The 17,530-nt window shown below is 43.8% G+C and overlaps 1 protein-coding gene across 1 annotated transcript in view; it reads left to right on the top strand.

Annotated features, from left to right (window-relative positions):
• The first annotated feature begins 14,919 nt into the window (after positions 1–14,919).
• plekhg2 (pleckstrin homology domain containing, family G (with RhoGef domain) member 2) overlaps positions 14,920–17,530 on the top strand; it is a 48,729-nt gene continuing 46,118 nt past the window's right edge. Inside the window, exon 1 of the mRNA XM_064301211.1 lies at positions 14,920–16,029. The gene's annotated coding sequence lies outside the window, so the exon portion shown is untranslated. The remainder of the gene's footprint in view (positions 16,030–17,530) is intronic.

Here is a 17,530-nt window from a genome sequence, read left to right as displayed (position 1 = left end):
TTAATGGTGTAGTTTATTTATTCCAAATAGCATGATCATTTATGGTTATTTAAGGTGATTAACTATAGACATTTAGATTCCCAGACTTTCAGTAAATCTGGATGTTCCTGCATGCAGTTCATCACAATTGTCCCCACCCAGGCTATTTTATTTATTTATTTTTATTTTTTTAACAAGATCAGTGAAGTGTGCGCTTAGCCACTAGAGGGCACCCACATACAATACATAAAGTATGGACCACACTAATGAATTCTTTAATATGACACGGTTACAGTTTTTTTACACAATGGCTGGAGTTTTAGTCTCAGCCAACTGATCGCGAATCAGTTGTTGTGGAACAAAAGTGTCCCCAAATCAAAACCACATTATATTACGGCATTTCCCAGATGCTCCTATCCAGAGAGACTTGCGCAGTTTAAATTTGTTCATAATGAATGCTTTTCTAAAGCAATTCAGGTTCCTTTGTAACAGTGGTGTCTGCCCTGAGTAAGAGCAGTAGTGTTGACACAAATGTCAACATTAAGTGTACGATACAAATGTCAGTTCCAGAATTTAAATACTGTGTGAAAAGTCTGTAATTAAGAACATAGAGAAGGATTCCAGAGGTGCTCTGCCATGTAATTTTTTTTTGGCTAGCAGCTGACCTCTTTTGGTTCTTTGCAACATTGCTTATGATATTTGGTTTTCAGTTATTAGTCAAATGTAAAAATTGGTGCAAAGCAAAACTGGCAGCTTTTATTTTCAGAAACTCAATGTTACAAGATGCTACAAAATGTCTGCTTCCGTTTTCTGTACGATGGTGCATGTTAAACATCCTGACACTTAGAAGTCGCATGTAATCTTTACTCATGCCCAATGACCTTTAACCTTTGATGCATTTTTATAGTTGTGCCTTTTTCATGCTAATGAAAATAGAGACATAAATTGAGTTTTTTATGAAGATTTTTCTTTTTTTTTAAGTGATTTATTGAGCTGATGCTTTGCCACTCAGGGTTTCATTAGGGTCTTGTTTGCTCTGTCATTGTTTGCTAAAGATGGCTGTTTGTCAGGAAGTCCAGGGAATTACCAGTTTTATTGTTTGCTCTAGTTTGCTGGAATCCCAGAGACGGGCACATATTGAAGAGTGTGATTTGTAAAGAGAATATTTTCACGCCTCACTAGCTGAAGGTATTTGAACACCTGCTCCGGTTCAAATCTAAATATTGAGCGCTAGAAGTACAGTCTGCTTTTGCTGTTACTAAAACTGGTAATGAAATGACTCCATTAGAAATGCTTACTGTTAGACCAAGTACCTACAGTATATATACAAAGTTTTGAAAACATGACAGATTATTGAAATGCACTGCAGTTTGGACCATACAAAAGTTCACGGCAACGGAACATTTTACAAGGCCTGGACTAAAACATTGGTGCACAGTCAGTTGAAGGAGGTCATCTGCTGAGTTCAGGACCAGGTCAGTGTTTTCAGTTTCACTCCAGTACATCTGCAGGCCACTTAACTGAAAAGCTGTTTGGCTGCACTAGATGAACTGTTTCCAGGTCTTTTGTAAATTGCATTTATTGTGGATACCTGGCTCTGGTGGATCAGTCTTAGCCACACACGTCTTACTGTGTCAGAGGCTTGTCTTATTCAAAATGTTTGAACATATACAGTCAAAGCTTATTTGTGCTCTGCCCTTAAAGTTTAAAAGACATTTATAAATTCCCTGTAGTTTTTTTCCCCCTAATGTGGAATTCCAGTGTCTCTCGAGTGTCTGAAGTGCATACCTACCTGCAGCAATGGTGCATGCGTTGCACTAACGCATTAAAAAAACAAGTTGCTAGTTGTTTTCCTACAGTAGTACAGGAGAGTTTCTGCTGATTGGAGGAGGAAGGAGGAGGAGCGTTAAGCGGATGAATTGCTGAATTGCATCGGTAACCCAAGGAATCTTGGCTGACTTAAATCCACTCAACTCCTGGCAGGACAAGGCCGGTTGTGTCTTTCTGGTGCTGTGAATGGCAGTCAGCTGATGACCTGGGGTATCTAGGCTATAGTGGCCAGCCTGCTGGAGTGGCAATTAGCTTTACTGACTGGGCCTCTTGAGACCCCAGACAACAGTTCAAGCACGTATAATTTCTTTTCTAAAACATACTATCAGTTGTTGGCTCATATTATTGACTTCGAGCCCAGAAGTATTGTGCATATGCAAAGATCTCTTTAATGATGTTACTCAAAATTAAGGAGAAGGCATGGTGTGGTTAGATTGAATCGAAGCTTTAACAGCCAAAACCCATGAAAATGCTAAGGAGCATGGGGAATATGGGCCCTGGATCCCTGAAGTGAGTTTAGCTAATTTCCCGGAAAGGTAAAATTACTCCCCACCCTTAACTGACGACCCTCTTCAGGTTCAAGTGCAATTCCAGTACATTGCTTTCTTTAAACATGTAATGGACGAGTGGAGAGGGGTAATATTTATTCAATTGATTAGATGGTAATCCATCATGCTAGACTGCTTTAGAGAGGGGAAAAGGCAGAAAAGGCCAGGCAGAGAGCACGATGATGATAAAGGAACTGGCCAATCGGGAAGCTTCACTGAAGCCTGGGAGACCACTGACGAGCTGCAGGGAGTGATTCAGTAACGCTAAAGCTGGCCTCCTCCCTGGTCCGTCTGCTATGGAATCTGCAGGGCCGTCCTGGATACCTTTGGGTCCTCTCTGGCCCACTGACTCCTGAATGTCGTCTGTGACGGTGGTCGTCTGGTTTCCATCTTGCATCTAAGTAATTGTGCTTGTTTTGTCCCGTCCCCCGTCCCTCCTCCCATTCACCCCCCCCCCCCATATTCCCCTGCAACCAGGCACTCCACTTGAAAGATCCTCTGCATTCTTCAAGCATGAGCCTTGTTACCCCCTCCCCCACTGCCAGACCGTCCTCAAACTAATTGTGTGCGTGCGCGTGCGCATTCAGTGGCTCAGGACGTTTGCGTAAGAGATGTTACATCCTGAGGACTTCCAGGGAGGGTGTGGGATTGGTCTAGGTACAGCTTATGCTCTCAGTCTCTTGCTACCATCATTGCCAGATGCACGTCGCACCATAAAGAGCCATCATGTCTCCAAAAGCAACGTCTCTGGAACCCGCCCCCCTGACGCCACCACCGCAAGAACTTCTTTTGCAGGGTGATGACACTCACCAAAATCTCCATGGCTGCCAACCTCAGAGCGTGACTGTCACTGATCAAAACCAGAGAGCAAGACTGAGAGAGAGAGAGAGAGAGAGAGACTACAAGAGAGGAATAAGGGGGAGAGGGAGAAGGAGCATTCTCCTTAGAGTATGATGTCATGGCTTTGGATCTCTGGGAGGAGGAGGGACCATTTGGGGGGGGGGGGTCCAGGGTTTCAACGGAAAAGGGGCTGTAATTCGAGTGACCCCATCTAAAATTGAAAGCAGTTGTGAATCCTCTTGAGAGGTGAAGTCCTGTAGTCCAGACTCTGCTCGCCGTTCCCACGACACCAACCGACCTCCACCTTTTCTGCCCCCCCCAATATCATTGCTCTGTCTCCCTCTTTCTCTCTCTCTCTCTCTTTTCGCCAGGGTAGCTGGTCCCTGTGCCTATAAATGGGAAGTCTGGTGGCAGCGGAGGACGGAGAACCGGGGGGGAACCGCTCTTAAAAAGGCAAGCGGGGAGGCAGCCGAGACGGTTTTTATAAAAAGCAGCCTTGAGAATTATAAAATGTTCATGAAATGGAAAATAGTTTCAGCAGATAATTTAAGAGCCTGTTGGGTGACCAGACCCCTGGACCCTGCCCGCTGACTCACTCACACCCTCCTCCCCTCCCTTCTCTCCTCACCTTGTACCCTTCTTACCTTTCACTCAGCTGAACAAAGCCTCCCCCCCCCCCTTCAGTCACCTCCGTTACAGGCAGAGGCCAAAGCCAGGCCCTGCTGGTTTGATTCCTCCAGTTGCATGACCCAGAATCAGCAGAGCTCCAGAGAGAACACAAAGGGAGGAAAAGAAAGGAGGAGGGTGGAGGAAAAAAAGGAGGAGGGTGGAGAAATTTCAGCCAAGGTTTCGCCACAGCTTTTGTGTGAAAAGATTTTCATGTTTTACACAGACAGGGAAATAACATTGGAGCGTTCTATGTTAAGAGTCTTGTCCCTTCCTTGATTGTAATGATTGTAGATTCTCAAGCTTAATTGGAGTGAGAATGATGGATTGTCCACACTGCTATAAATCAAAATAAGCAAACATACACAGAGGGATTCTCGCTCTCTTTCTCGCTCTCACTCTCAGTTTCTCTCTCACACACACACACACACAGACACACACACACACACATGCACGTGCGCGCACACACGCAAATGTCTGCGTTATCAGTGATGGGCTGAAATGTAGGGGTACTCCACGGGCTCATTTAGCAGGCTTCCAACACCAAAAGTACACACCCCGCTAAACGGTTCCAGGTGGGGATCCTGCAAATGATTACGCCGAAGGCCAGCACCAAATTTCCCTGCAATGACCAGAACAGAACCTCAACGTGAACGGGCTTGTGTGGTCAAGGCAACTGGCAAAGAATTTGGCTTAAAAAACCCGACCACTTGTTCTCTTGGAGCAATGGCCAATTACTCACCGGAACAGAAAATGGTGTTCAGTATTGTGCATTACGGCTGTCCGCAGTCCTCAAATGCTTTTTGAGTCCAGGCCAATCTTGACTGAAGTGATAGCCAGATAAGTGTGTGTGGTGAACATAACAGCCAAGTACTGTGTGTGCATGTGTGGTACACTTCATAAGCTATTCATTCCATTTTCCAGCACACAAAAGGGATATGGGAGCATGCCAGTCTGAAATGAATGGTATTATGCCCGGGGGATATACTTAAACTTTATGTTTAAATTTAAAGGAAAGTTGTTTCAGGTTGTTTTGGTTTTAGGTTAAACAAAAAGGTTTTTTTTAAAAGAGGAAAAAAGCTCCATTGTATTATTTCGAGATACAATCAGACCTCTGGTATGCTTGGTGCACATTCAAAAATGTAATTAGTCTTTAGAGGAAACAGAATGTTGTGTGCTAACTGAGAAAGAAACATTTTTTTGCCCCCTGTTTAATTCTGTGGAGAAGTGATATCATCAGGTATGTAAGAATGTGGGTATGTGTCATCGGGACTATGAAACTGCATTGGTCCTCTGGTCTTTTATTCCTCACTAATGTAATGTGCTTGATGCGGAGGAAAACAGCCATTTTGGTTCAGCCTCATGCCTGTTCTGTAATCATGACTTTGGTGATTGCTAACTACAGGCTGCGCAGAGCTGGGCTACTTTGTTTTCCGAATGACAGGAACTACCTGTCCTCGCTGGGTGGCTGTCCCTGTCCCATCATCTTCAGTCAGATTGCCTCATCATGTGTCCTCCTCCTGTGTAAGTCACAGGTGACTAATCTCAGCCCCAAATGGCTTACGTGCATGTTTGTGTCCTACCACGCACAAGGTCAAACTGTAACAGTGGCATGATTTGCACTTTTGATAAGCTCTGGCACGGACGCAGACATTTGTTTGCTCGGTTTCAACAAGATGGTACCCTGAACTCACATAATGCTTTTAAATGGCTGTTCTTAAGGGAGTTTCTGGCTTTTCAATGTGGAAAAACACACACACAGCTACTTAATCAAAGCTCGTATCTGGGCAGGTAGGCAAGTTGTCCGTAACTCTACGTCTAAATTAGCGGCTCGCCTCCAGGGAAGCATGAAACCAAATGATTCCACCCCTCCAGGGCCAGAGACGTTGATCCCTCGTGTTTGTGAACCAGAAAGGGAGCGCAATTCAGCAGGGAAAGCTGAGATGTTTTAAGCTGTCAGGCGATGAGCACGAGCCAGATGATGCATTGCTTGGGGTGAGAAGTGATAGCGGAACCCAGTCTGGGTTGCATTCATCCTTTCAAATGCCTCATACCTGACCTCTTTCACACACACAGAATCTCTCACACTCAGAACACACAGTCAGAAAATGGAAAATTTACCAGAATGTCCTTACACACACTTCTACTGACAAAATTGTCAGTTTCTGTCTCACAAACGCACTCACACTGGGTTTGCCAGATTTATAATTTGTAAAAACTGGACAACATGCACAGCTGGAAGTTTAATTGAGGTGTGGAGCTGTCTGAACCAATGGCAGACCAAGGGGTGGATGGGGGTGCTGGTGGAGGGTTGATGAGTGGTGCTTTGCTACCATTATTGGAACCTTTCACAGAACTTGGTGAGGTGGCGGGTGGGGGGTTGCGAACAGGAAAGGATCATGGACCGGGGGTGGTCCAGACACTAATTCATTTCAAACTAATGGTTCATTTTTTCAATCAGTTACACAGACCGGACATTATATTGTCTAGTTGGGACCACAAAAACCAGGCTTCTGGGAACCCTAACACACACACACACACACACACACACAAACACACAACCTCATCTCCACTTTTATTTTTAACAATTGAATTGGGCACCCTTCATTCTTTGTTAGTTCCATGCTGCAACTTGTAACTATGTCTAGGAACCAGTTTCCTGCTGCACAACATACAAAAAATGGGGTGCACACACAAACACATGCACATACACAGTTTTGCAAATTCCTGTATATTTACTTACTTCCCAGGTGACATAAAACATTTTAAGAACATTGGGAACATTCCAGCCAGATCACCTTTTGATTGAGAGATAACATGGCAAGAATGCTCTCCAAACAGCCTTAGATCATATTTATTGTTTTGTTCAGGTCACAGGAAAATGTTTAGCACATGTCACATACAAACTTACTGGCATCATCTCCGGATGGTTATCATTTCGTCATGAAAAAAACATCATGGAGGATATTTGTCAATAATTCTAAAGGGACATCCAGGAAATCAGACAAATTTGGTGTTGGGAAATTTTGCCTTAACTATTTGGGAATGCCCTGGGAACCGGCTGGGCTGGTAGTCTCATGCACGATAATGGCTGGACACACATGCAGTGTTGGGAAAGAGGTGACAAAGGGTTGGGGAATGCCAAGGATTTCGAAGGGATTTTTGCCGTCAGCCCCGTCCTCGTGGGTTCCAACATACCATCATCACCCTTGTGAGCTCCAGTGCTCAGAACACTCTGGAATGCGAGGGCAGCTTGGCGGTTGGCGTCACACTCGGGGCGGATCGTCAGCTGCCTTTCCACCGATTAGCTCTGGTGTGTCTGTTGGCTTGGACCTCTCCTTTCCACCCCCAGAGCTGTCCCAAAGCTGCAGGCTGGGCCGTACAGGGCCCCTGTATGAAGAGTTATAACAAAATTCTGCTATTATGCTATTAGCCACTGCATATGACATCAGCAGGTGATGTCAGCTGTAATATTAGACAAAGTTTTTTTTTTCCGAAGGAGTTTTAATGAGCTGTTCATCCCAGTGTTATTTCTGAGCAAGCTGCATGTGAGATAACCACAGATCCTTAGAAGGACAGAGAGCGATAGCCACAATGACCTGGGCTGAAGATATGTTGTATCGATGCGTGCGTGTGCGTGTTTGTGTGTGTGTATATCTGTGTTTGTGTGAACGTGTGAGTGTGTATGTGTGTGTGTCTGAGATAAGAGACATTTTCTCCCATGGCTGAGGATGAATTAAGTATGACTCACTGGTTCTGGCCGGCTGTACTGCAGAGGAATTTGGAACTGCTGGGGAGAGAGGGTTAGAAAGGGAGAGAGAGTCAGGGCAGAGGAGAGACAGTAAATGGGGGCAAGATAAAGTTATAAAGAGAGACAGAGAAAGAGGGAGAGAGAGAGAAAAGAAGCAGTTATTCTATGGAAAAGCTGTGGAGATGGCGCTCTGTGGAAGCGTGTGGTCGGCATGTTGATCTGCTGGGCTTGTGGGACGCGTCTGTGCCTGACCACAGTCTCTTTGTCTCTGCTGCTGCCTTTTCCAGCACAGCTACTCTCAGCATCTGTCTGTCTGTCCGTCTGCCACATTGGGGAGTCTCTTCCCAAACCACTCCAAAAAAATCTCAGAGGGGATGTTTACACGGACAGAGAGGTCACTGTTTTTATTTTTTTGTTTGTAGGTTTTTGGGGGTAGGGAAAGGGGCGGGGCCTGGGATTCTGCAGTCAGGACAGTAAATGTCCGGGCGGTTTCTATGACTCTATATTTGCTGCCTTTCTGGGTGGCCAGGAATTAATTTTGCGCCCCATACTAGCATATCAAAGAGGATAGGCTGATTTAGATCAGGATTAGGCCAATTCAGATGATTTTCTTTGGGATGTATTGCAGCCAGAGAAAATATTTTTTGTGCGAGAACATCTTCAAACCACAAAAAATCATACCACCCCTCTCCTTGCCAAACAATCTGCTCAAGGACAGCAGTGTAATGGAGCAGCTTCACTTAACAGTTTCAAACAGTTTACAACATCTGGTGAAGCTCTGCTCTTAATGTGACTTATGCCCAGCTGTTTAAATTCATGACTTTTTAATTAATTTTTTGCAAGTCGCTCCAAACAAGAACGTCTGCTTACCAGATAAATAATAACAATGCTCTTCCAATAAGACTTTGAGTTCTTTGACTGTCGATTTAAGCATGGGTGCCAAGACTGGGTGCAAAGACTGTAACCGGCACCAGCTGTGGTAACAAAACACAACCGACAGAGCGCTTCCTGAACACCCTGTTGCCGTGTCGGCAGGCAGGGTGAGATTTGGGGGGGGGGGGCTCCTTGGTGGCGCTGCGCCTGGCCCGCTGTACTCTGGAGGGCTCCACCGCAGGGGCTTTCACTCCCCTCCCCGAACACGCGAGTCCCTTTGTTTGCTCTGGGGATTGTTCACTTCCCGCCCGGTCCAGTGTGCACTGCCAAGCGGTCAGGCCTAAGGCCGTTGGGCCTGCGGTCAGTTACCTCAGAAACTGCTCTAGGTTAAAACAGCACTGGTTTCTCCTTGTGCTCTGTGCTTTCCACTGGCCTCCATTCCCTCTTTGGGAGGTGGGGTGCGGTGGCGTGCGGCAGCGGGGGGAGGTTCACTGGGACGGATCCAGGCTGGGGGAATTGGCTGTCTGGCCCCAGAAACGTCTTGCGGTTCAGCTACTCTTCTTTGAACTTTCACCAGGTTCTGACTGCAACTGACCACAGTGACAGTGAGTGGGTCAGACATTACAACACACAAAGCAGTTCTCTGTAGACCCATGTGGAAATGAAATATACTGAACATATTTTCAAATAAATTATCAATATGTTCCAACACTTCTGTTGGCAATTATATAAGTTATTGCTGCTTATAGATATTACAATATATAAAAAATACAGTGCAGCAAATATAGATTTATCATACTTTCAAAAAAGTCCATATACTTACAATATATTGCAGTATACACTATTTCCTTAAGGATGAACTGCAATAGCAGGGGAATTCCAAGACTTGGGAGAGAGTTCTAGAAGGGGATGATGTAAATGGCACATGTTGCTTATTTACGAATGATTCTCAGAAAATATTATGCCTACTTAACCCAATCTGTCATTGATCTTTTTCCTGAAATGAAATTGAAAATATTAACAAAGAAAAACTTTGGCATGCGAATAGGCATGACATTTTTGTAACAAGCTCGAACATAACCGGTTGGTTACATCACTCTTACTCTTAATGACAAACAAGCCGAGGGCATAATGACATGGCTGGCATAAAATACACGTAACTGCAATAATTATCAGAAGCCTGTAATTTAAAATCAGTGACAGGAGTGCCCCTAGCAACCAGGTGGTGTGAACAACAATACAGTTTCACAATAAGGATAATCATGTTGCAGTGTTCATTTTGGACTCACAGACTGAATTGTACACTAGTTTAAAAGCAAAGAAAATGGCAGTACTGTATTGTTCAGTGTTTAGCAATAATATTTTGATCTTGATTGTTCTCCAGCCTTCCGTGTATCCTCAGATTGTGTGTTGTTCTGCCTGTTTTCATCGTTAGATTATTGATATTTTTTATTTGTTTTGCATTGTCTTTGTTGGATGTACTGTTTCATTTGAAAAGAAAAGTACAGTCATAAATTCCCATTACATAAACCTTAGGAATTTATATGCATGTTACACTCAGATATGTTCAGTTCAGATATGCGCCATAGGTCATTTTTAAAACACTCCATTAGCAGTGAAATGTTAACCAGTGCTAGGTTCCTTCATTGTCCTTTCCTGTTCCAGTTTTGTGATGCACTCATGTTCAGGGAGAGTTGAACCCCTGGGAGGACTGCATTTGCCTGTTGGCCAAGGTGATGACGGGTTTCCAGTGCCAGCTGCAAGACACTCTTCATCAGCCAGCCCACAAGCCTGCATTTTGGAGATGTGGGAGACTGAAGCGTAATGCGATAGTCTACTGTGGTTGCCAGTCCATGGGCTGCCAGTACCTCTGGTCCTTTCGAAAGTTGTGCAAGTTGCTATATGACAGGTTTTGGGTCAATGCTGGTGACGGCCTGTACAATTACCGCAACCAAAGTCCCATCCCCGGGATTAATGCAGCTCTGCTTGTGGTGTGCGTTCTGTCCGCTGGAGAGGCGCACCCGAACCTTGAGCCAAAAGTGTATCTGGGTCATCAGATTGCACGTGGCTTGGCTAGGGGATTGGGTCTCATCTGCAACCTGGCTGTGGGCATAATTCCAGCTGTGGGGATGCTGTCACATCCCAGATTCCCCTAGCAGGTCATGTTAAACCACTTGCTCCTGCAGTTAACGTTCAGGGACATGAAGCAATTTAGCGCTCACCCATCCCCTCCAGCCCCAGTCGCAGCCCCAACCCCATCTCCAAACTTAACAGAGGAGTGAGATTTACTGCCTCTACTGTCTTTCTCTACAGGGTTATTGGATCCACAGGCCATACTTGCTGTCCTACCGTCCTTTGGTCCGCATCTGGCCTTAGATTTGACCCAGTTTAAACCAAATGGAAAAAACGTTGGAGTGGAACACGGTTAAAAAAAAAACAAAGAACAGTAATATAAAGAGTTCCTTGGTGTAGGGGTCTTGGGAAGCCAATGAATTAAACACATGCACTCTTCTAGAAAAAATGGTGCATTTAGTACATGGCAGGTTCAAGTGAATAGTTACAAAAAGTCTGAAAGTAGTTGTAAACCCCGAAATGTGTCAGTGCACTCTCCACAAAGGAAATCCTTGTGCCCTGGCTGCCACCCCTCCTGTGCTGGTAAACTCTTGCCCTGCCTGAGTTCTGTGCAAGGGCGTCTATTTGTTTGCGTTGGGCTCATATGTGTGATTGGAATGTCGGACGCTCTCTCTCTTCCTCTTCGACAGTGTCATAAATCTGGGGCAGTCTGGCCCCCGCACTCCCTCCACATGCCTCCTGTACCACATGTGGAGAGGGAGAGCTGAGGACCAGTGGCTCCACCACTCCACTTTCATCCGGAGGGGCCACAGATTTGTGTTCCAGGCTGATAATTTTTAAAAAGAATTTGGCAACCAACATGGGGCTGAATGTGTCCAGTTCCCTTTCTAAACTGGAGTATCCAATTAACTATTTTTATCTGTGCTCATACGCAAACCCCATTGCCAATTTGGGAGAGTGAAAACATCTGCAGGTCTCCTCCGAAATGTGTGGCGTCACCATGCGGCCCACTTCTTTTCACACCACAGCCCACAGCTAAGCTTGCACAGTGCTGAGTCAGAATATGTGGCTTTGGCATGCAATAAATGGGCACCCGATCAATCAACAGGGGTCACTAGAGAGCGATGAAATGAAGGCCCCCAACTGACTGAACTGACCTCAAAACAGGCGCCAAAGTCAAAATTCAAAAGACATCTTTAGAAGTTGTTGTTTTAACAGTAAGATATTTTGTTGCAATCATACAAGGGTGCTGCTGGGGAGCTCATTCTGTTAAGGCATCATATAGATGGGCCCTGGGATCAAGTCCTGACCATGTTTGCGTAAGCTTAGCGTCTGAGTTGCGGTGTGAAACATTGCATGCTTCAGAGGAGAACACATGCTTATCTGCGCTCCCTTGCATTGGCTGTGGAGATATCAGTATGAGTGCAGCTGAATATGATGGCCATTCCAAATAGGGGAGAAAATGGGGGAGCATTAAAAAAATCATTTCAACTTTAGATTTTATCATAATCTACCCAATTATGATGAATGTTCCATTTTGAAGTTACTTGAAGTCTATTTTCTTTGTCACAAACTGACAAATGCCCCTATACCAGCCATTGTAAATCTGTCAGGTCATGAGAAACTTTAATAAGTATCTGATATATCTTTCATCACACAAAAACTGTCTGGACCAATTGAAAACATACACTAAAACTAAAATAATATTGTAACGATGTCTAACAATTCTGCTATTCCTGGACGTTGCCCTTATTGTTGTTACGGATTCTTTTGCATAACTCTCAGTGCCCTCCTGTGATAATACTCTCTGTAAATAGCCCTTAGCATTGGTGTGTTTGTCTTGTTGTTCGTGGATCCCACTTACCTATTCTGTATGTCAATTTTCCCTCATGCTTGTAGTGTGTAAATAAATCTAACTAAGCAATATGTGATGAAGTGGCCCTTGCCTTGTCCTTATGTACCACCTGCAACATTGGTATTAGAAGTGAGACGAAGCTTGAGCAGTTCCTTGCAAATAAAAAACGAGGACAGAACTGCTCACAGAGCATCCCAAAACCCTCATCATGTTTGCTGGCGGTATGGAACCAGTAGACTAGCCATGGGATTTCCTTCTCCTGGTGGAAAGACATTGGTCTGAGGTTGGCCCAGAGCCCAGGCGGGGTGATGGCCAGCATTGGTGAGCAGCCATCCTAGAGGCCACAGCTAGCTCAGGCAGCTACTTCACTGCCTCAGTACCAACCAGCTCCCGGACAGGGCTAGTGAGCTTGAGATAGTGGGCCACACGGCTGCTAGCCACACTCTGGACCTTCCCAGGTAGTCCCATTCCATTTCAGATGGATGTGACCTGACTGGGAAACCTCTAATGGTGGCCAGGGCTGGGGAGCACAGAGCCAATGACCACTCTACTCGTGGACAGAGCGCTGCAGCTGGCTGCTGCCTAGCAACCAGTTTCCAAATGACAAGCCACCTCACTACCATAGTTAGCCCAGCTGCTAGCTACTTAGCAAGTGGCTGGGTAGAGCTGGCAGGAGAAGGGCTTCATCCTGGTGGCCTAACTCATGTGGCCAGGCACTCCAGCTGATGCTACAGGTGGGGCCTGACTGCCCGCCATCCTTCAGGCTCCTCAAGTAGCTGATGGAGGTCCTGCCGGTCATCCCCACCTCAGCATGCATGGTGAACCTAGGCAATATCCGGGAACACACAGCTTCTTTCAACAAGGCCTCGCAAACCTTTGACTCATGCTACAATGCATCAGTAAGGCTAACCAGGTGGTGAGGTGGCTGAAGGACCTGCAAGGCTTCCATTTTATGATAGAACAGAATCCTGGCAAGAAGCACAGCAATGCGAACACCCTGTCCAGGTGCCTGTGTGGCCACGAGGAGCTTGCAAAGAAGTGAGATGGCACAAGAATTGACCAATCACTGTTCTTCATTTGGTTTATGTCACCACCTTCAGTCCGTGTGGGTCCTCATTGTTCCTTAAGGATCTGTATCTGACTCTGACAATTTGTCTGAAATGATGTCTAATGCTAAAACCGACCATGTTATGGTATGTCATCGACTGAAAATATCCTAATTTTAGTTTCTATAACATCAGATAATAGACCTACAAGTTTTGGGTAAGAAAAACTGTTCAACTTGGCTCACTAGTCCTGCCAACTAATCTGCAGGCCAGTATTCCGGGCGCATTAAAAGTATATTATGTCTTGGTACCAGTAAGTGTTAAAAGAATTCAATAAAATATGTTTTGATTTATTTTCATCATTAATAATCCTAATAAAGCCTATTTCCCCCAAACCCTTGTAAGAAATACAGTATTATCTTGTACTATTAAATGGCTAAGAATATCTATTGCCAAAATTGTTATGGGGAATTAAGCTGTAATCATCGTTATTTCTCGTCCAAGCCACATATTGCAAATGAAAAGTGTGCTTGTTGACCATTGTATTTCCAAGCTTTACAGAACTCGGCATGACATAAAGGGAGTTAGTTATGCAGACCTTTGTTATTTAACAAAGCCTCTTCAATTTTCTCAGGATGGACAAATATTTTTGCAAGAAGCTGGACAAATTACAACTTACATGGAAAGATATGATCCTATGAATTTGACAACGAAGTATAATACTTTTCCAATAAATGTATTTTTGTATTTTCAAATACAAAACACTATATTTTATGTTGATCTAGGCTACATTTTTGGGACACATATTTTGTACTTTTTGTATCCGTACTTTCCTGCTACTTTTTTATCCTGCATTTTGCATGGTTGAATCATTTCGCCCCCTGCCTCTGACATTCAGTTTTGTGTTCACTTGCGATAATTAAACAGGCTATTTTCCTCTTTGGGTGGTGGGGACAATCAGATGTGCAAAGATAAACTTGCGTGCCTGTTTTTAACAGGAATAATGGTTCATCCTGGAATTTCCTAAACAAACGACATACGGTAGGATCTGAGGCAGTGGAATCGTATCTTATTTTACAAGCTAGCACGCAGACTTTGCCTCCTGCAGTTTCCAAGACGACAGAGGTTTTCCAAACGTTATTAGTCATTGCAAAACCTGGCTGCCCGATAGAGAAGCAGATGGCCTCAAGACCCCGTCAAGGGAAGACTCTTTCCACCTGGGTTTATAATAGCATGTCTGAACCGTGTCTGACTCAGATCAAATAAACCCGTCAAAAAGGTACTAATACCATAATGTCGCTAGCTGCCACAGCGGTAGTGAGACATGACTCACAGTGTGGTCATTTCACCAGCTCATCTCTTTTAGATGTGCGTCCTAACTTTGTTACTGACGTATTCTATAGAAAACATAGGCAAGTCATCCCGGGGGCGCAGTCAGCTCTGTAGTTCATCGACGGTCCTGTTATAACAAACCATTAGTGCAGCTCCTTGTAATTTTACGCTAAACTGCGCGCACCTAAATCCTTGACAAATTGGCATCCACTGGCATTCAAAGGCTAAGACCGTTGAACCTGGGCAAAATAGAAACATTTCGCCCTAGGAGAAACAATGGCAATCATAAAAACGGAGTAGTATTGCAACTTAGTTGTTATTTCTAATGCTACATTTAAATTGTTTAGAAGAAAAAACATCGATATTCTGTCACTGTGGGTCCTTGGAATGCAGCACGAGAGGAGTTAACTTGCAGGAAGTTGGAGAAGTCTTGGGCCGCGGGGGACAATTTTTTCAGGAAGGGATTCCAATTCCAGGTCGGTGTATCTCAAGATAGGTTCGTACATGTCATACAGACGGACTACAAAGTAGGCTATAGCGAATTTAACTGTAGTGTCTAAACGATTATTTTTGTCACACTACAATAACTTACGAGCTATATTAAAGAATACATTTCAATTGGCAAACATTTTGCGACAAGAAGAACTTATAAAGCTGTGTATTAGAAAACCAATAAATGTCTTTGGCAACGGATGAATATAGAGAACAAGAAATTAAGTTTTCCTGGAGGCGGCATCTTTTAACGAATTCCCGACTTTTTTCTTCAAGAAGTTGATAACGGATCAACATTAAATTAATTTGCTTGTTGTGATGTATCCCTAGCTTTTCACTAATCGTTACAGAAATATAAAGGACATTTAAAAACGTGCACTGGAAAACTGCATTTGACCGTAAGATAACCGTTTGTCATGAAACTGACGCCAAAGGGGATGGCGCTTCAAGTCCAACAATAGCAATGTGAAAAAGAAGAAGTCCAGGAGAGCAAAGAGGACTTAATCCTTTTGTTGCTGGGAATGTTCTTGTGTGTGGGGTAAAACGCCCAGAACGTAGTTTTTTTCGGTGCTGAAGAAATGTAGGCTACAACTGTTCAATCCAATGCGCTTGAGCTGGGAAATAATACGACTATCCGAAGCGGAGTACAGCTTGAATCCAGGGACTTTATCAGAATCGAGTCGGAAAGGGAGCTCAGACACTGACGGCTATTTTTTGATGCATCTATTCTATACACCTGCAAAGGTAGGCTGCGTGTAGCTGTTACCTGCGTTTTTCAATGTCTCAGTGTCCCAATTATTGTCTCCACGAAAAGCTTGAAGTACAACTGCAACTATTTATTTAAACTGTTACAAGAGGACACCAATCTCCAACAATGTAATATTATATAGTATATATTATAATTGTTAGAAGAAAATGTTAGAAGAAAATGTTAATAATAGTTAATTTGGTCCATGGGATATGTTTCTCACTCACGCCAATTAAGTTCATCCTGAGTTCGGCAGTTCGTGCTAAGCAAAAGCGGTCTCGCCGGTCGAAAATATGACCTCGGATATAATACCCATAAATAGGGATTAAGGCGGTGTGAGGTTTTCTTCTCTGAAGGTGTCAGGATCACCTAGAGCTTTTGAAAGATACATCGCCTTTACGGAGCACACCTACCAAATCGGTGGCATTCCCTTAGACAATTCAGGAGTAGCCTATTATTGCCCCTTACTTGCTCCAAAATGTTTTATACTGAATGCCTTCCCTGCAATTTCTGGAATACACGAACTTTTAAGGAAACAAAGGTGCCACGGTTAAGTAGGGCACTGGAGTAGGCTAACTCGCCAAATGGAAGAGGAGCCAATTAATATGAATTTTATAGCCACGCTAATGCAAATAGTTTTATCTTGTATGTGTAGTGAATGGATTTGTATGAATACAAATTATTTGTATGTCGTAATTTGTAGAGTGGACACAACTATACAAAGATAATCATATATTGCCTCGTGCTAAAATGCCCCCCAGTTATTGAGCGCCTTTGCAGACAATGTCAGTGAAAACTTCACGAAGGATTCCAGAACGTTAGCCAGAGACGCTGAAACAATGGTCTCGTTGCAGGCTGGCTCAGTTGCTCCACTGACGCCTTACTTGCACAAACGAATTGTGTTCTCCATAAAATCAGCTGGAATGTTAGCTATCCGGAGTGGACAAATGAAACATCCTAGTGAATCCTGTATATTTTCAGTTTGCACTAACACCCACTTTTCTCTCTGCTTCAGACCGCAATAATTTACATGAAAAAGGGATCTTCTGTAGCCATACAATACCGGTTAGAAGCAGTGAATTTGTACGTTTTCCGGCAGTTGTCATAGACATGCATACACAGTAAAATGTTCAGTGTTAATTCAACTCTAACAGAGTAGCCTACATATGGGACCAATGGGGACTCTATAAGTGTTCCTTTAACATTGAACATTTTACTGTGTATATATTCCTAATTTAAAAACAGTTTAATAATTGGAGGTCATTAACATATAATACCACAGTACCTCAGGCATCAAAGTTAAAACCCATGCAGCTATTCACTGTTCAATGGATGAGTAAAAATAACGGCTGTTATTGTTGTTGTTGTTGTTGTTGTAATTTTTATATTGCTTTTTGGAAAGAAATATATTTCTATATTTTAATCTGAAGAAGATTGTCTTAAGATTGTCTGCAGGAGTACAAAGGTCTGATTTGGAAACTAGCTTCTTACTCATTC

The sequence above is a fragment of the Anguilla rostrata genome, chromosome 12 (genome assembly GCF_018555375.3).
Source record: "Anguilla rostrata isolate EN2019 chromosome 12, ASM1855537v3, whole genome shotgun sequence".
Taxonomy (NCBI): domain Eukaryota; kingdom Metazoa; phylum Chordata; class Actinopteri; order Anguilliformes; family Anguillidae; genus Anguilla; species Anguilla rostrata.
The sequence above is the reverse complement of the archived record's forward strand: the minus strand, read 5'-3'. Positions and strand labels throughout refer to the sequence as shown.